This window comes from Vanellus vanellus (genome assembly GCF_965231255.1).
Source record: "Vanellus vanellus genome assembly, chromosome: 2".
In the NCBI taxonomy this organism is placed as follows: Eukaryota; Metazoa; Chordata; class Aves; order Charadriiformes; family Charadriidae; genus Vanellus; species Vanellus vanellus.
In genome coordinates this window covers 80772171-80788715 of record NC_138906.1, presented here as the reverse complement: position 1 = coordinate 80788715, position 16545 = coordinate 80772171, and positions in this window count along the sequence as shown.

The window sequence follows — 16545 nt, the reverse complement described above, 5'->3', positions numbered from 1 at the left end:
ATAAATTCTTGTCCTTCCTGTGGGGTCTTTATTTTTTTTTCCTCCTTAAATAAACAAATAAAACCCCAGCAACAGAAAAAGTTTCAGTAGAGGGAAATATTCAGAAAAGCTCAGAATGAGAAGAAAGTGGGGTTAACTATCCTTTCACATTTCTATTAGCCTTTCCACCTATATGAGGATATCCACCTTGGCAGGGCTTGTGTAGATTTACTCTGAAGAATTTATGCCTTTGGTCTGAATAAGTTAAGTCAGTAACAAGGTTAGATCTCAGCCTCACAACAGAAGCTATTTCTTGAAAGGCTGTTGTGCTGCAAATTCACGCACATACTCTCTTCCCCCCAGAAAGCAAACAAGCAAACAAAACTCCCAGTCATTTGGTAAATCTTTACATATGCTACTCTAATAAATAGATACATACATTTAAGGAGGAATTTAGATGTATTTGAAATGAGGCAGGAAGGGAAAGGGGGAAAGTAAGTTTCTCACTTCAAAAAAACCTTCAATAAGATCATGTTCGTTGCTGTGGTGTGCACTTTATCAGTTACACTTCTGAAGGTTTTGAAAAATGTGACTGGGAGTTTTTAACAGTACAGTGTTAGCAGTTAATCATCAACAACTTAAAAAGACATTGACATCTGTTGTCTAGAGAGTAAAAGAAAAATGTAGGGGGAAAGTAGGCAGGGGGGGGTTGAAAATTAAATCAGTTTGAATCCTCCTTAGTGTTACAGAGTCAATAGCAGGAAATTTGCTCTCAGAAAAAATGTGGGGTTGTGCCCTTCTGTGTTTCAAGACATCCTAATTTAGCTTGATCCTTCATGCTCTCTGCTCCTCCTACTTGTACCCTAGAGGCAGGTTTTCTCCGACTGAGAAAGATTAAGGGGGGAAGTGCTGAAAGAGGGAGGGAGAGAAAGAAAATAAGACAGGAATAAACTGGAACTGAAGTCCTAAAAATCTAAGAGATTATTAAAATTCAATCACTCTGCAACAAAATTTATTTTTATGCAGACACCAACAACTTCTTTGAACTGATGTTGAAAGGTAACACGAGAACTTTTTATTAGTGTTTGAGACCATTTTCTGAGGACACCAAAGAGCTGTTTTTGACATATACAAGTAGTGCTCATACACTATATAATGAGTATACATCTACCACGACACTTTTCTTAATCTCAGTATGGACCATATGAGTGAATCAGCTTCCCAATTAATTGGTAAACTGCAGACTATGAGACAGCTGATGAATGGTAGCTCCCTAGCAATTAGTGAAGGGAAAAAAAAAAAAAAACAAAACCCAATATAGAAGATACTAACAAAATTAATCAGTTTTTAATACTACTCAGCTCCAAACCCATTAACTATCATTGCGTTGCTTATCCAAGTACTGTATTTATGGTTACAAGTACCTGACTTTCCAAGAAGAATACACCATTACGTGGCTGAGTAGAAGCTTCCCAGCTCACAGAAGTAAACCTGGGCAGGCCCCTGCAAACAGCAGAGCAAGGGGGGATGTGGAGGGGCAGGAGGCACGTGCAGCCTTGACTCTGCTGCCTTTCCCCGTTCATTAACTGCTCAGAGCAGCTGGCAAGTCACCTCACCTGTGCACTCGGTCCACCTGAACTCAGAGGAAACAGAAGTCCATTGGCATGTCAAGTGCCTCCTCAAGGCTAGGCTGGAAATAAGGTCCCCCTCTTCACTCCTAGCAGCACACCAACAAGCAAGGATTTCCATGCAGAGCACCCAGCTCCCTCTGCTCTGGCCGTGCCTGGGCTCCATGCCTGGCCCGGAACGTGTCCCTGCCTCTGTCCTCCCAGCTCTATCCCAGGGAAAGAGCTGGGTAGACTAGACATAGAATCATAGAATGGTTTAGGTTGGAAAGGACCTTGAAGATCATCGAATCCCAACCCTCACATCTTACATCCCTCCTGAGCACTGTGGCATGCCCCGGTGCAAAGGCAGGCTCCTGCTGGCCCAGGGGACCCATAAACACAGCAGGTCTCAGGAGTCCAGCAGGTTTTCTCTGATGCCAGGTTCAGACTGCACATGCAGCATTGACCACCCCAGCAGTGCTACCATACACTAGCACATTATCAGAGGAGATAAAAGGGGTTGGAGCAACCCACCTGAGTCCTGGTTTCTAAGGCCTGATCATAATATGTTTGTGGTATGACCTGAAACTCCATAAATGAGCAACCTGGTCTAGTGGGAGGTGTCCCTGCTAATGGAAGAGGGGGTTGGAACTAGATGATCTTTAAGGTCCCTTCCAACCTAAACTATTCTCTAATTCTGTGATTCTAAATTCAGCAGTTGTCACTCTATGTATGTCAAGGATATTTCCTTTGGGTTCTTAAACAAAACCATCGCAATTGATGCAATCATTGAAGTTACTTGGCACGTGACAATATCCACCTCAGAAAATATTCCGGAACTGGGCACTTGTAGCCAAACAGTGATATCAGTGTGTGCAGGGATCATCTTCCCAAGCTGATTGTATGTCAGTTTGATAGAGATAAATTATAAAATAGGCTGTCCTTGATTGACAGCTTTACTGTCTAGCCAGGAAAAAAATCAAAAGAGGAGAGCTTAGATCAAAGATTAAATTGTTCCTATTCGTAGATTCATAGATTTTAATGTTGGGGGGAGAAGGAAGAAACTGCACACATTCATCTAGCCTGACCTCCCGCATACCATGGGCAAAAAAATTTTGTATTTCACCCATAACTTCTGGGTAACCACAACCATATTCTTAGAAAGTCATCCTATCTCAATTAATATCATTCAAGATAGAAAGAATACGTTTCATGTTTAGGTAAATTGTTTCAAAGTTAATTATCGTCACTATTAAAACATGCTCTTGAATTCAAGTCTGGATTTAACTAGGCTAGCCTAATGTCATTAAAAGTTGATCAGCTGTATTCAAGAGCTCCTGGTGCATCTCAAACTGCAAAGAAACACAAGAGAAAAAGAAATCCCTCTTTTCACACAGAAATACTAGAATAATCCAATAGAGTTTTATGTAAAACATTTGAATTTGGTGAACTATGTGCAGTTCCGGTAATGTTTCTCTAAAAAGAACCTGGGTCAAATATATGATTTTTTTTAATGCACTTTGGCACATCTGATATAAAGAACTGCTTTAAAAATTAAAAAAAAACCACACTTTTTTCTGAAAAATTTGGAATAAAATTTCTAGTTTGCTCTTAGCCAAAACAGTTTACTACACTTACAAATCAGTTCAGTCAGCTTATCTGTAAATGAATAAATCATTTGAAAGGTTCACTCAGTTGTAATAGTACCTAATAATAGTAGCCACATAATTAACAGTTACTGTGTATTTTCACTTTCACACAAAGAGTTTACAACTGATTCTTATCTTACATCTTCAGCAGACACTGATATTTTTCATAAATATTCATCATGCATGCTCATAAATATTTGATTAATATTAATTGTTTGTTTATTTTAAACATAGCTTTTCCTTTAGTTGTCATGACTATAGAGGAAGGTATTTGCATGGAAAAAAAAAGTGGAGAGGAAAGGATTTCAAAGATGCAGAAGCAGAAATGAGATACTAAGGTAGCACATTACTTCCTAGATTTTGATCGAACAAACAACTCCGTCCTTGTAATAGCAGTTTTGGGAAGGACGCATATTTGTCCTGTATTGTGTTCTGCCCTTTGGAGCACAATGGAGAGCTTATGGACATCTTGTGATACACCAAGTTAAATGAGCTCAGTATGTCCCAGACACATAGGTGATATTGGATTTTACTGTTCTTAGGGTAACTGGGAATAACAGTAGGCTTCTCCCGCCGTGGTGAAGACAGTAGAACTGGGAAGAGCATAGCTAGGTTAAAGTATAAGAAAATAAGGCTTGCTACCACTGAAGTTAGTGGATCGCTTAATTTCTTAGTGTTGGAGTTTATCTGCACAGATAAAAGTTTTCCTAGTCTGGGCACTGTGTGCGAGGAGGAACAGGGGAAGAGAAAGTGGGTCAACAAACAGTGTAAAAAAGCAGCCAGTCTGTGGAGTTCGGCTTGAATCTGTCCAGCTACACGTCTAGAGTTAGTGATTTCCCTGTATATGCTTGTTTTCCTTTACATATGAGTTCAAACACCATCAGTCCAGCAAGAGATGTACCTGAAATTCACTGGATATACTTTTGCAGAGTAGAGTGGTGCTTTTTAACATAGTTTACCATGACAGGGGACCTAATTGCTTTCCTGTTGCATTTCCATTCATTCATAGCAGGAATTTATGGGTGTGCAGGTACAAGCTGGAAAACTGGAGACAAGTGTCAGTTATCTGTGGATGATATATGCAGCCTGTGTTCAGATGTGTCACAAGTTCCCAAAAATTTACACTGGACATCTCCAGGCATTGGGCTGCATCAAAAGAAGCGTGGCCAGCAGGTTGAGGGAGGTGATTCTGTCCCTCTAGTCTGCTCTTGTGAGACACCACCTGGAATGTTGCATCCAGCTCTGGAGTCCTCAACATAAGAAGGACATGGACCTGTTGGAACAGGTCCAAAGAAGGGCCACAAAGATGATCAGAGGGCTGAAGCACCTCTCCTATGAAGACGGGCTAAGAGAGTTGGGGTTGTTCAGCCTGGAGAAGAGAAGACTCTGGGGAGACCTTGTAGCAGCTTTCCAGTATCTGAAGGGGACCTACAAGGAAGCTGGAGGGGGACTTTTAACAAGAGCATGTAGTGGTAGGATGAGGGGTAATGGTTTCATACTGGAAGAAGGTAGATTTAGAACAGATATTAGGAATAAATTTTTCACTATGAGGGTGGTGAGGCACTGGAACAAGTTGCCCAGGGAAGTTGTGGAGGCCCCATCCCTGGAAGTTTTCAAGGCCAGGTTGGATGGGGCTTTGAGCAACCTAGCCTAGTGGAAGGTGTCCCTGCCCACGGCAGGGGGTTTGGAACTAGATGATATTTAAGGTCCCTTCCAACCCAAACCATTCTATGATTCTATGATTAATAATACCTAGGAGTACTAGCTGAGCAAGAAGGCATTCAGAGCTAGCCTGGATGCTTCATCACCAACCTGCTCTATCCCAGAGCAGGGAGATGAGCTCCACAGAAAGCAACCAACTCTGCTTACTGCCAGCTGTGGCTAGAACAAAGGTGGGCTCATAAAGTCAACCAAAGTCTTGCACTGGCTAATCCACTATCTTCATCTCACATTCCCCCATACTCTCAGATCTAAGAGACCTCATTGCACAGAACTGCTCAGCTCAAGTAAATGGGTATGAAAGAAGTTCTGCAATAATCAGCTTGGTCTGAAAATGCTTATTAGCTCCAGGCTGGCCTCATGAAGAGCCCCTCAAATGTCCTCACGTTATGTTCCTTATTTATCATATTACATGTTTTTTCTAATGTATGAGATTCCCCAGACCTCCGTTACCTACAATAATGGGGTTGTCAAGATCACTGACAGCTACATTAGCACAAAAACAATACAGAATGCAGCTCCTCCATGTTTCTGGACCTGAGCCAGCTATTAACCATTGGCAATTAAAAAGAAACATTCTCTTGTGGCAAAATGATCATGTCATTGTCTACTGTGAGGCTTCCTACACCTTCCTTTCAATATCTGGTACCAGACACTCTCGTAAAATGCATAGGTAACATTTAGTATGGAGGTTGTAATAGAAATGATATTTTAGAAGTCATTCAGCATCTTTCCATGGAGAATTTTTAAAGCTTTTTTTTTTATTTGTTAGCTTGTTTGTTTTTAATTAAGTCAGAGAGCAAATCAGTTATCTCTGTTCCATGTGTGTTTTCCACACTCCTGCACACTGCATACTTACACAAATTATGTAAGATTTGGAAATTACTGCCTATAAACTAAATATGAATTTCCAATTCATTTCTGTTACCAAAAACAAGTTAAGTTCTAGAGAACAAAAGCTACACAGGAACCTCTAACAGGACAACTCAGGTCATATTTCTTCTGTACCCTCGGTTACTACAGCTGCACTTTGAATACTGATGGCAGTTTGGGTCTCTCAAACTTAGTATCTGCATTGGAAAGATAGAAAAAGCTTAGATAAAATGATACCTGTCAGGAGAAAATGAGTAATTTTGTTTAGTTTTGAAACAGACACTCGAGAAACTAGTTGCCATGAGAACTCTTGTGTTTCATACAAAGAAAACTATATTAGGATTGCAAAGCCAAATACTCAGGAGTTAGGAAATGGCAGAATTAAACTCACATTTTCAACCTTCATTATGTTTTTCCCTGAAAATATCTTTAATTACGTGATAACATAATCATTTTTTCCAAGCAAACCTCTCCTTTATTCAGCCTGTAAGGTGGAAGGTGATTACTAAATATGCAGCTATTTAATCCGTGTTGTTATCCCAACCATTCATGCTCCCAATACACTTTACAAACACAAGGCTGAGTGCACAATATTCTAGTTCCAGCTAGAGGTTTCATAGATGTCTGCACTGTAGTATCTGAAGAAACTGAAAGTATTCACAATTTTTATTTTGTTTCCACAACCCTCAATTTTAAAGGTGGCAACTTGAAGCCCAATGACATTCAGGTGAAATTCCTTACTAATATCCTAACTAATGTTCCAGACCACCTGAACATTTACAACATGTGGAAAGAAAAAATATCATTGCTGTTGTCAATTATTTAGAGGGTTTTGCCCTAAGAGGTTATACATGCAACTTTTATAACATTCTAAAAGAATCCATATATTTACTTCTAAGGCTGCTGCAGACTAACAAACAATTTCTCATTCACTGCCCAACTGATTGTCTTCATGGGGAGCTGATGTAAAGTAAATGTTAGTTTATCCTTACATTCAGTCCCCTAATGTCTTCTGAATTATCAGTGGAGATATGGCAGAATGATATCAATGATCTGCATAACAATAAAAAAGGAAATATTTTGTTCAAATCTAACAGATGAAACGTGAGTCATATTGCCTGGAGTGGCATGAGTGGAAAATGCGATTAAAAACATAAAAGTGAAAGGGAAAGAGAACAGCAAAAATAGATTCCAGTTTACAGCTATTAAAGTGCATGAAAATTACTAGTTACTGCACTTCAGAAGGTCTGGTTCGTGCCTCTGAGATTCCAAAGCCCTCAAACAGCAATAAACTCAATATTGGATATAAAGACACATGCATAATATTTCCACCTCAAACTGAACAATCAAGAGAAAATTTTCATAATACCTGAGAGAACTGATACTTAAAAACTTGGTACTAAATATTTTAACAAATACATATAAAAGTTGTGCTTTTGTGTGGATTTTTTCCTCATTTTTACATGTAGATAAACAAGCTAAGGCCCCCCCAAATTCTGATCTCATCTGGTTTTTAAATACCAGTGAATTCAGCCTTGCGTGAATCAATGGTTCTTGTTTGGTACATTACAAAAGTGCAGTCTTTCTGCGGAACATTGATACAGGTTTGAATTTCCAAATGCACAGGAAAAACTCACAATGGGTTAATTTAGGTACTTGTCTAATTGTGAATATCATCAAGGCTAGCTGATTTTCTTCCATCAGTATTGGCATTTTACATAAAAATATGCTACATATATCTCAGCCCTTTCCTCTTCTTTCAGCAACTGAATCTCCCAAAATCTCTCATTTGCCAGTTCTACACAGAAACAGAGAACAAAATCCTCTTGCTGTCTCCTGCTGGTGAAGATTCAATAGCAGCTCATTAACATCTGTCTTAGTTTAAAGCAGAATCCAGGCTGCAGGAATGCAGTAAGTAAACCACCAGTGTGATGACCCCCGGATGACCACGGAGCCAGAGAGAAGTGCGGTATGGGGCAGTGTATACAAAGCAAGACATTTTGCTTAGATATCTTAATAGGAGGCCAGAGTTCTTCACAGACAGCTTGAAAATTGCCTTCTGCATCACAAGTATTACCTCTCCTGAAAGGAAAATACATCAATTTTATGCATCTGGGAAAGCAGTTAAGTAAACCCAGAAATCTAGTCACAAAATATTAGTTTTAGGTTCTCCTTTGCTACTCCCTTTCCCCTCTCCATTGCTAAAGCTTTTTTGGTATAGTCCATAATAAGATGTGCTTGACCAATGGTCATTAACTGCAATTAAGCAATTATAATCCTGTAAAAATTAGTCAGGTTGTTATTGCTACTGATCTGAACACTCTGCTAAAATTAGCATAACACTCTGTGGTTTGCTCTGAAAACATATTATTGATTGGATGTTTATTTTGCCATTTGAGTACAAAACCTCACCACAGTCAATATCCCAGTCTCAGTGAGGTCAGTCCGTAGACTCATTGTCTTGTCAAGGAGGAGAAATGTCAGTTAAATGCAGTCCTCTGTGCTTTGGACCGCTTAAACAAAAGTGTGGAACTGCAATTTAAGAAACGTTAGTATTTCCCTAAAGCGGTGTTAATATGTGTTGTCCCTGGCCAGTAAGACCTTTGGAAGGCACTGTTAAAGGTACAGTCACGGACTTCTTATGTAAGACAGTTACATTTATCTCAAGTATTGTAAGATCTACCTATGGGCAAGGAAAACACAGGACTTCTACAAAAAAAAATCCTGAGTATTCTGACAGGTCTTACTGCTCCACCACAGTGTGAACCACGATTGAGTTGCGGCAATCTAAGAGGCTGCTGCTTGTCAGCTGAGCAGTGGTGACTCTCCATGGGTAGGTTTTCAGTCAGCTCAAACTCTGAGATGAAATTTAGTTGCTTACACAGCTACAAAAGCTCAACTCATTAGTGGATACCTTGTCTACTTGCTACTGAACTAACTGTTAGTCCAAGCTGTTTGGCTTGGTCTACGCATTGTCTGCAAAGGAAAACTGTTTTGGTAAAACGTAGGTGATTTTTTAAAATCAAATATTCTTACTCTTTTATATCCTCAAGGTTATATATATGGCTATCACAAAGTACAGACGCTTTATTGCTATGGTGAGTCATTTTCTTTCATAAACAAGATCTACTCTGCTTTGATAAGGCAAATGCAGTTGCACTAAACTAAGCAGGGCCATTCCCTGTTAAATATATTACTATTCATGAAGGTTTCTTAAATTTTGCTTATAAAAAAAAAAAAAAACCAAATAGAAAAAGCATTCTTCAGAGGTTTCCCCCTCACCTTGCCATTAAGTGTCATAAGAAATATTGGAGGGGAGAGGTTGTACGGTGCCCCTCACCCTTGCTGTTTCTCAGGCAAGCAGAGTAAGTCAGAAACTATTATTTGGTTACTAGAATTTTTCATCCTCCATTGAACAACTTACATGACCTTTAGTGTAGGTTTTAAAGCTCAGTTGCCCACTCATTAGATTGACAAACTTGTCAAAACCCTGCAGGACTATGTCAATTATGTCAAAAATGCTTACAGGTGCCACAATACGTGTCAGCACTCAACTGACTCCTGTCAGCCATTGCTGAAATGACAAGAAGCCCTTCTGGGGATGAAAGGCAGTGGAGAGAAAGGATAGAATCCCACTTATTTTGTTGATGCTGGCCACTCTTTTACACTAGTGAGGGTTATTGCAATTTTTTCTTTTACTGGAGTCTGCAACATTGTTCTTTAATGAAATGAGTAATTAGTTTCCTCCTTCACATCCTTGCTGTTAATTGCATTATACTCCAAACACACCAGTCAGATAACTTAATAGTTGGGTTCTATCTTCAGTACGAGCTTTGGGAAATGCAACCAGAAGTCAGTGAGTTCTATGCCTGGGTAGAACATGTCAAAAAAGTAAACATTTCATGATTGTTTAACTGTTTGTTACCTTAGCTTTCTGATCAAAACCTTTAAAAAACCCAAACAAACAAACAAAACAAATCCTTGTGGTTAAGATAAAATTTGATTAAAAGTACTAATATATACATAAATTTTCTGGAAAATTCTTTTCCCATTTTGCAGACAGTATTAATCTGCAGTGAACTTTTTGAATATCAGCAAATAAATTGTATATCCTCATGTAGATATGAATCTACAAAATGCAAACAGTTTCCCTGTGCTCTTATTCATGTGATGATTAGAACGATTTCCCTCCATTTAAGCCATCCATAAAGAATGCAGGGAAATAAACAGCAGTTGGAGGAGAAATAGCAGATACAGACAGAGCAGTTTGTATCGGACAGTAGGTAGCAGTTGTCACTCTCTTTGCCTATTTAAACTGCCCTAACTAAACAGTTCTGATTTCTTTCTCCATAAACCCTTTCCAGTAAATGACAGAGTGCTTTACAGGCCAATCTCGTGACAGCAGAAGGCTTTATAATGTCACTGGCTAACAGCAGGGCAGAAGAAAGTAACTAGGTGAAGTGTCCCAGAAGTTTTAGATTAAATACAAACCAGAAGCTGCTGTGTAATAACTTTCTTTTTCTTCCCATAACCTTTTCTCCAGAAGGTGGCTTGCTCTTCTCCCTCCCATTCGGCTCACTAAAACACTCAGTAGGGACGAGAGCTCCGCTGGGCTTGATATACAATGCATACGATACACAACAGTGAGTAGCAAAGTATATCCAGAGAATTAAGACTTAGAAAGTAACTATATATCAGGGACAAGCAGAGATAAGGAACACAGCAGGGAACAATCGGTTTGCCAAAGTTTTCTTGGAACACTGTTCTTTTCCATCTTTTACAACACCAAGAAAAAAAAAAATTGTCAGCATGCAGTTAGTATTTTTCACCCACAGGTCTCAAGGAGCTTCACAGACATCATCGCCATTTCCAGCTTTTGTGTGTTGGGAAAAGAAACTATGTGGCTTGCCTAAGGACTCACAGTAACATGATGGCACAGTCAGGAACATTGCATATATCACCAAGTATCCTTCAGATTGTTTTGTTTTGTTTTGTTTTGTTTTCCTTGGGGTTTGTTTGTTGTTGGTTTTTTTTTTTCATAAATTAGAAAGTATTACTTTTATGTCCTTTCACTCAGTTGTCCTCTTTGCTTTGAGGAGCACACCAAATGACAGCAGATCCTATTACACTGCAGAAGGCGCTCTGGAACAAGAATGAGCACACAGAAGACGTCTTCCACATAGCAGTGCTGTAGACGTACAGGAGCCCAGCTGATTTTTCTCTCCTTTTGAGGAATGTGGGTAGGACTATGGAAAACAGCTTGCCTATGTCCTAAATTTCCTTGTGAGGGCCAAATTCTGCTGTCACATCAAGCACATAGATCACTAGTAATTTGACACAGAAAGGATAAGAAAATTATGCCTGGAAAGACTAGTAGCTATACACACTTCAGGTTCCCACAGGCAATTTGTTTAACATCATATTTAAACAGAGATGCAAGTGCTCTGTAAAATAACTCTCTTCCCGTTTACCTCAGTATAAAACTTCAAATAGGAAAATGAAGGCCAACTGAGCTCATAGAGAGATGGCTTAAAGCTTCTGTGCATTGAGAGAAAAAGGATTGGCTCTGGACGTTTGCAAAAAGAAGCTTAAGAAAGGGTCTTGGTTTTGACTCTTCCCAATCTTGGAAATATTTGTATCATCAGATGTTTTATTTGGTTACATCTATGGTCTGAAAAATGAGTGCTGAAGCAGGAACCTTGTATACACTTGGTGCCCTGAGGGTTTACCTCTCTGATCATGCAAAGGTATATGAAGGCAGGGAACAAGCCATCCTTTTCAAGTATCAAAGGTGGACATTAACAGAAACACTAATATTTGCAACAGGGTTGCATGCACAGCAAATGACAAATGCTGACAGTTCAATGAATGACATCGAGAACAAAGAGCTAAATGATGCACCCAGCAGCTGAAGAGTAGTCATGACAGTCATTAAAAATGAAAAATTACTACTTTAATACATTGTGTCCTCACAAGCAAGTCCTTGCCTGTGTCCCTGTTTAGACTTAAAAAATCTACTGAAACAAACAACTCAGAGTGGAAGCCACCCAGCATCGGGGAGTGGTATGCTGACAGGTTCAGTCATAGTTGAGCGGTAGTGCACGTTCAAGCGCATGATTAAAAACCTGCCTGAGACTGTTACTGGAAAGCCTTCCAGCTCTTTTTCACAATGCTATTTCTGTACTAGAAAGGAACAAAGAAGGCTGCTAGGACTTCCCCAATCATGATCATCTGCACTGTATGCCTGTAGGTTCCCTTTGCCACCCTTGGGATGAGCTGCCAAGGTAGAAGGTCTGTGCCACCATGTGTGCACAATGAGTGAGGCAGTGCAACAAAATTCACCACTGAGTTTGTTCAATGATGTATTGGAGACTGTTTGGATCAAAATCATGGCGTGCTGAGACATACACTAAAGAGAAAGACAGGCATTCCCAGTAGCATTTTCAAAAACAGCAAGTGGATTAAAAACCTCAGATTCCCTTTCAGAATTGAATGGGACAGCTAAACTCCTGAACTAAATCCAGGGGCAACCCTGTTAGCTTGGTACCCTTCTGTCTTTTCTGCCTAAGCCTTACATGTCTTCCTTTTTACTAGAGCATATTACAGTCAACAGTACATCTTTATGGCTTCCAGCAGGTGTGCTAACCCAATTATATCTGGTTTGGACATTTCCTTACTGATGCTATCTCTGCTGTTCCAAGAACTTCTCTGCAAAATCAGCCAAAGTCTAAGGGCCACTGCTGCTTAGAGTTTTCCCATCCATAAACCAGCCCTCTTCCAACACAGTTCTTTGGAGAAATTAAGCACTGAAGAAAGAGAGCAACAGAAATCAGTACAGTAATCAGAGAATCACCATTAAAACTATTTTCAAAAGTAAACATCTAACGTTAGATTGCTTGGAGCTGCCCAGTCCTCCATATTTGTGACTTTCAGTCACAATGTGGTTTGTACGGTGGATCACTCCATTCCTGCAGCAGCTCCACACCACCGAGTAGTTCAATGGTTATAGCAACTGCTTGGAGTAAAGAAGCAACAAGTTCCAAAATTCCCTTTTTTCCTTCCTCATATATAAACATCTTTCAGCTGAGTGGTCTGAACTCTCAGATGTATTGGTGTGGGTCTTTCTCGATCCTTCTATTGATAGCTTTCTGCTTTGCCTAAAAAGGAGTTGGTTACACAAACATTAGGTCTGTGAAATATCACACCACAGATTATGGTTATTACCTCTGGAAAGCAGTACTGAGATTTCAGTCCTTGCTTTGAGAAAGTTTAAAGGCTTATGTCAAACACAACAGTTGATAGGAAAGACTGGGTGAGCTATAATTCAGAATACTAACATGACTGGACCACTTGTCTCTGCTCCAGATAATTTAGGAATGTCTTTGGGATCCAGTTTTGTGACGTAAGTAGAGGAACATGTAGTTCATATAGCTGGGAAAATACAGGAAAGAAGGAGACACCTGTGTGTTCCGTATTACCAAGTCTTCCGACTGCTCAGAAGCAGATCTCCATCTTGCTGTGAAATCATACTGGTGGAAAATTTTAGATAGATAGCTTAGGAGTAAAATTTTTAATGTCTCCAAGTTTGTCAGTAAACAAACAAGAATTCTGAGAATCGAAACCTGTGAATTTAGGCACTGATAAGTACATTTTGGAGGGTACATGGTACCAAAGTTCTTTTATGTACCTAACCTTATTTTTTCTATAGTGCTATCGATTTACCTAGACCTACCCCTGAGTAAAAGTACTACTCTGGGTAAGATTATTATAATTTGACCTTTAAAGAAAATTTCAGAACATCCTAGTTAATTTAATTTTATAAGTGACATTAACATCTATCACATACTACAAATGGTCTTAGAAAATATTAAAATGAACAGTGGATGCATAAAAAGAGGCAACAGAGCACCTAATGCACCTTAAAATGTAACTACCTCACAAAAATGTCTTCAGTCATATTAACATCCATAAAGGAAAAAAATAGTGCTATGAAGTCCTTTTCTTCTAATGTACATCCTTTCCAAACTGTTGTGAGAGAAGGCCTGGGAGCAGATTGTATGAAGGCTCAACACCTTGGCAGTCCTCACAGACCATAAAGACGAATGCATTCCTGAAACCGGCGCCTTCCCATGTCTATCTCTACGATCTAGTTCAGATCCAGAGAAAGGGTCAGCAGAAGCCTCACTTACATGTTAGTCTTAATAAAGCCCAACCAAATTACAAAATATTAAGCTTTTTACTTAAAAAAAAAAAGAGACTTAAATGAGGAGCCTGAATGAATTTCACCTGTAATTTGGGATCCAGCTAAAAAGCCCATTTGAAGCTCACATAAAGAAGGCAAGGAACCAGGGTTGCAGGTAATTCAACTCTCAATCAATCAAGGTTTTGACAAAGTAATATCAAAACTCTACATCTTGGAGACTCAACAAGCAGCCTTTTCAATGTGATAGTGCCAGTCTTTGGTAGATCTTTTTAAAGGTAGTATTTTCATTTTCAGTTTCCAAGCTCATCTGGGTTCTGACAGGGGTTATGTTTAACTCTTGCTAACTCATTGTTTAACTCTTGTTTAACTCATCAGGTTTCAGAATTTTGTAATTAAAATCTGCAGATATTTATTGAGAAACTTTTGCATCTTGAGTTAACAGTTTTCCATTTTTTACCATATTTGAAAATGTTGGTGTGGATACACCGTACACATTTATTTGAAACTACAAACTTTTGGGTTTTTTTACAATAGGGATCGAATTAGGAAGAAAAACATAAGTTTGCAGAAAAAAAAAAAAGTCTAATCTAAATAAAAAGCTAGTGAGGCTAAATCGAAAGGGAAATAAAATATTTCATCATCTGAGCTCATCAAATGTATTTTAAGACCATGGTCTACTAGAAATGATACACAATTTTAGGAAACAGTTGTCTTAGTTCTGTTCTCCCAAGGTAGAGCTAGTACAACATTTTTTTCACTAACATGAAGTATTGTTGCACTAGCAATGAATTATTTTCTGATAATATTCATGATCAAATGTCTCTTCATTAGGTGCCTCACCACTTTGTCAGATAAATTCTTTAAGACCAATGGGAAGACAATTCAGAGTAGCTTCATGCTAATTCAGAATTTGGGCCCTCTTCAAAGGTCATCTGAGTACATGTAAATACATTTCCTCAGTATACCATTGGACAGATGTGAGATCATGTTGGTTTTTTATTACATAACTGCAGATGGGCTTTCACTTCTTTTCTTTCTTCCACCTCCTACTCATCATCAACTCTGAAGGATATATGATTAAGTTCAGCCTGGATATGTGGATATACAACCCTACTACATTCAAACAAGCTGTACATGGATGGAAAATGATTGATTTGGCCCATGGCTGTTCTGGCTTATCATGTCCTTTTATAATCACTCTTACCACCATTAACCTAGTATTCTAACTTGATATTATTCGATTTTCATTGTGAGTTTCTGATTTCTCTTGCTCTGCAACCAAGGTCATATATCTTCTTATTATTTCCTGTTTTGGCAGATTGCACTGTATTCAGAAGAGGCTGACACTCATGCATATGCTTGGGGATTTTTCCCCCTCTAAACAATCACCAGCCTTGCACCTCTACATTCATTACCTATGATTCACTTTAGTTTGTCTACACAGTTGTTGCAAGACAGTAGGCCTCTTTTAAATGGAGTTAGTCTCCTCAGATTTGCATCAAGAACCATCTATTAACCCTTTGACTACCTTTATATAAACCAGCAGTAACCTGCTGCAGATTTAAGATTTAAGAAATGTACTTTTGCTTCTTTGTCTGGAAGAAGATCCATATGTATTTCGGGAGGTGTGAGGTAAATGCTACCTTACCTGCCCTGTCTCTTGATTCTACCCTGCCAGGGACTGATTATTTCATCCTTACAAAAGAAAACTCTGTGGGAGTTAGCGCCGCTTAAGCACAGCAGGAAGAGACCTATAAAGACATAACAGCAGAAAAGACTATTTGTCCTTTGCGTTATCAATCCTACTGTGTGCCAAAGGCAGGTAGATCCTTCTGCTTCAGGGATTAAAAGAAGGCATAGGGAAAGATGACCATTTGCTCCTTTTCCCCATAGTTATCCTTTCAAGAGGTCCACTCAGCAAACTTCTTTTTCTTACCAAAATTAACTTCCCTTAAGAAAATGTATTGTTCTTTATAGCTAAGGTAAATGCACGCTTCTTATCAACACTGTAATAAATGCAGTAGAGAAGCTGATGAGGAGCATTTTAAACTTTGGGAACTGGAAATATTACAGCAACCTTAGGAAAAAGGAAATCACAAAAATGGGACAGAACTCACAAAATCTATTTGAAATATTTGAAAAAAAAGTGGTCAAAAGACTGAAAAATTGAGAAAAGGTTTTCCCAGTAACTTTTGGAAATGCTGCTTTTAATCAATCCAGAATAAAATAAAACTCCAAGCAGAATGGAATGTCACCCAGAAGAGCATTACCAGTTGCATTACATACAAAAAAAAAAGCAGTGAAACCCTTTGGAAATCTGACAACACTTGAAATAGCTATCCTATGAAGACCAAATTCTCTGCTACACATCCTTCGTTGAAGTTGACAGAACAATGCTGATGTTCAGATGTGGAGTATTTAACCCCAAATATATTTGCATTAGAATCCCATTATGAATATGAAAGCAATATTTTGACAACAAGTTTTTTTTTTAATTGATAAAGTTCTACATTTG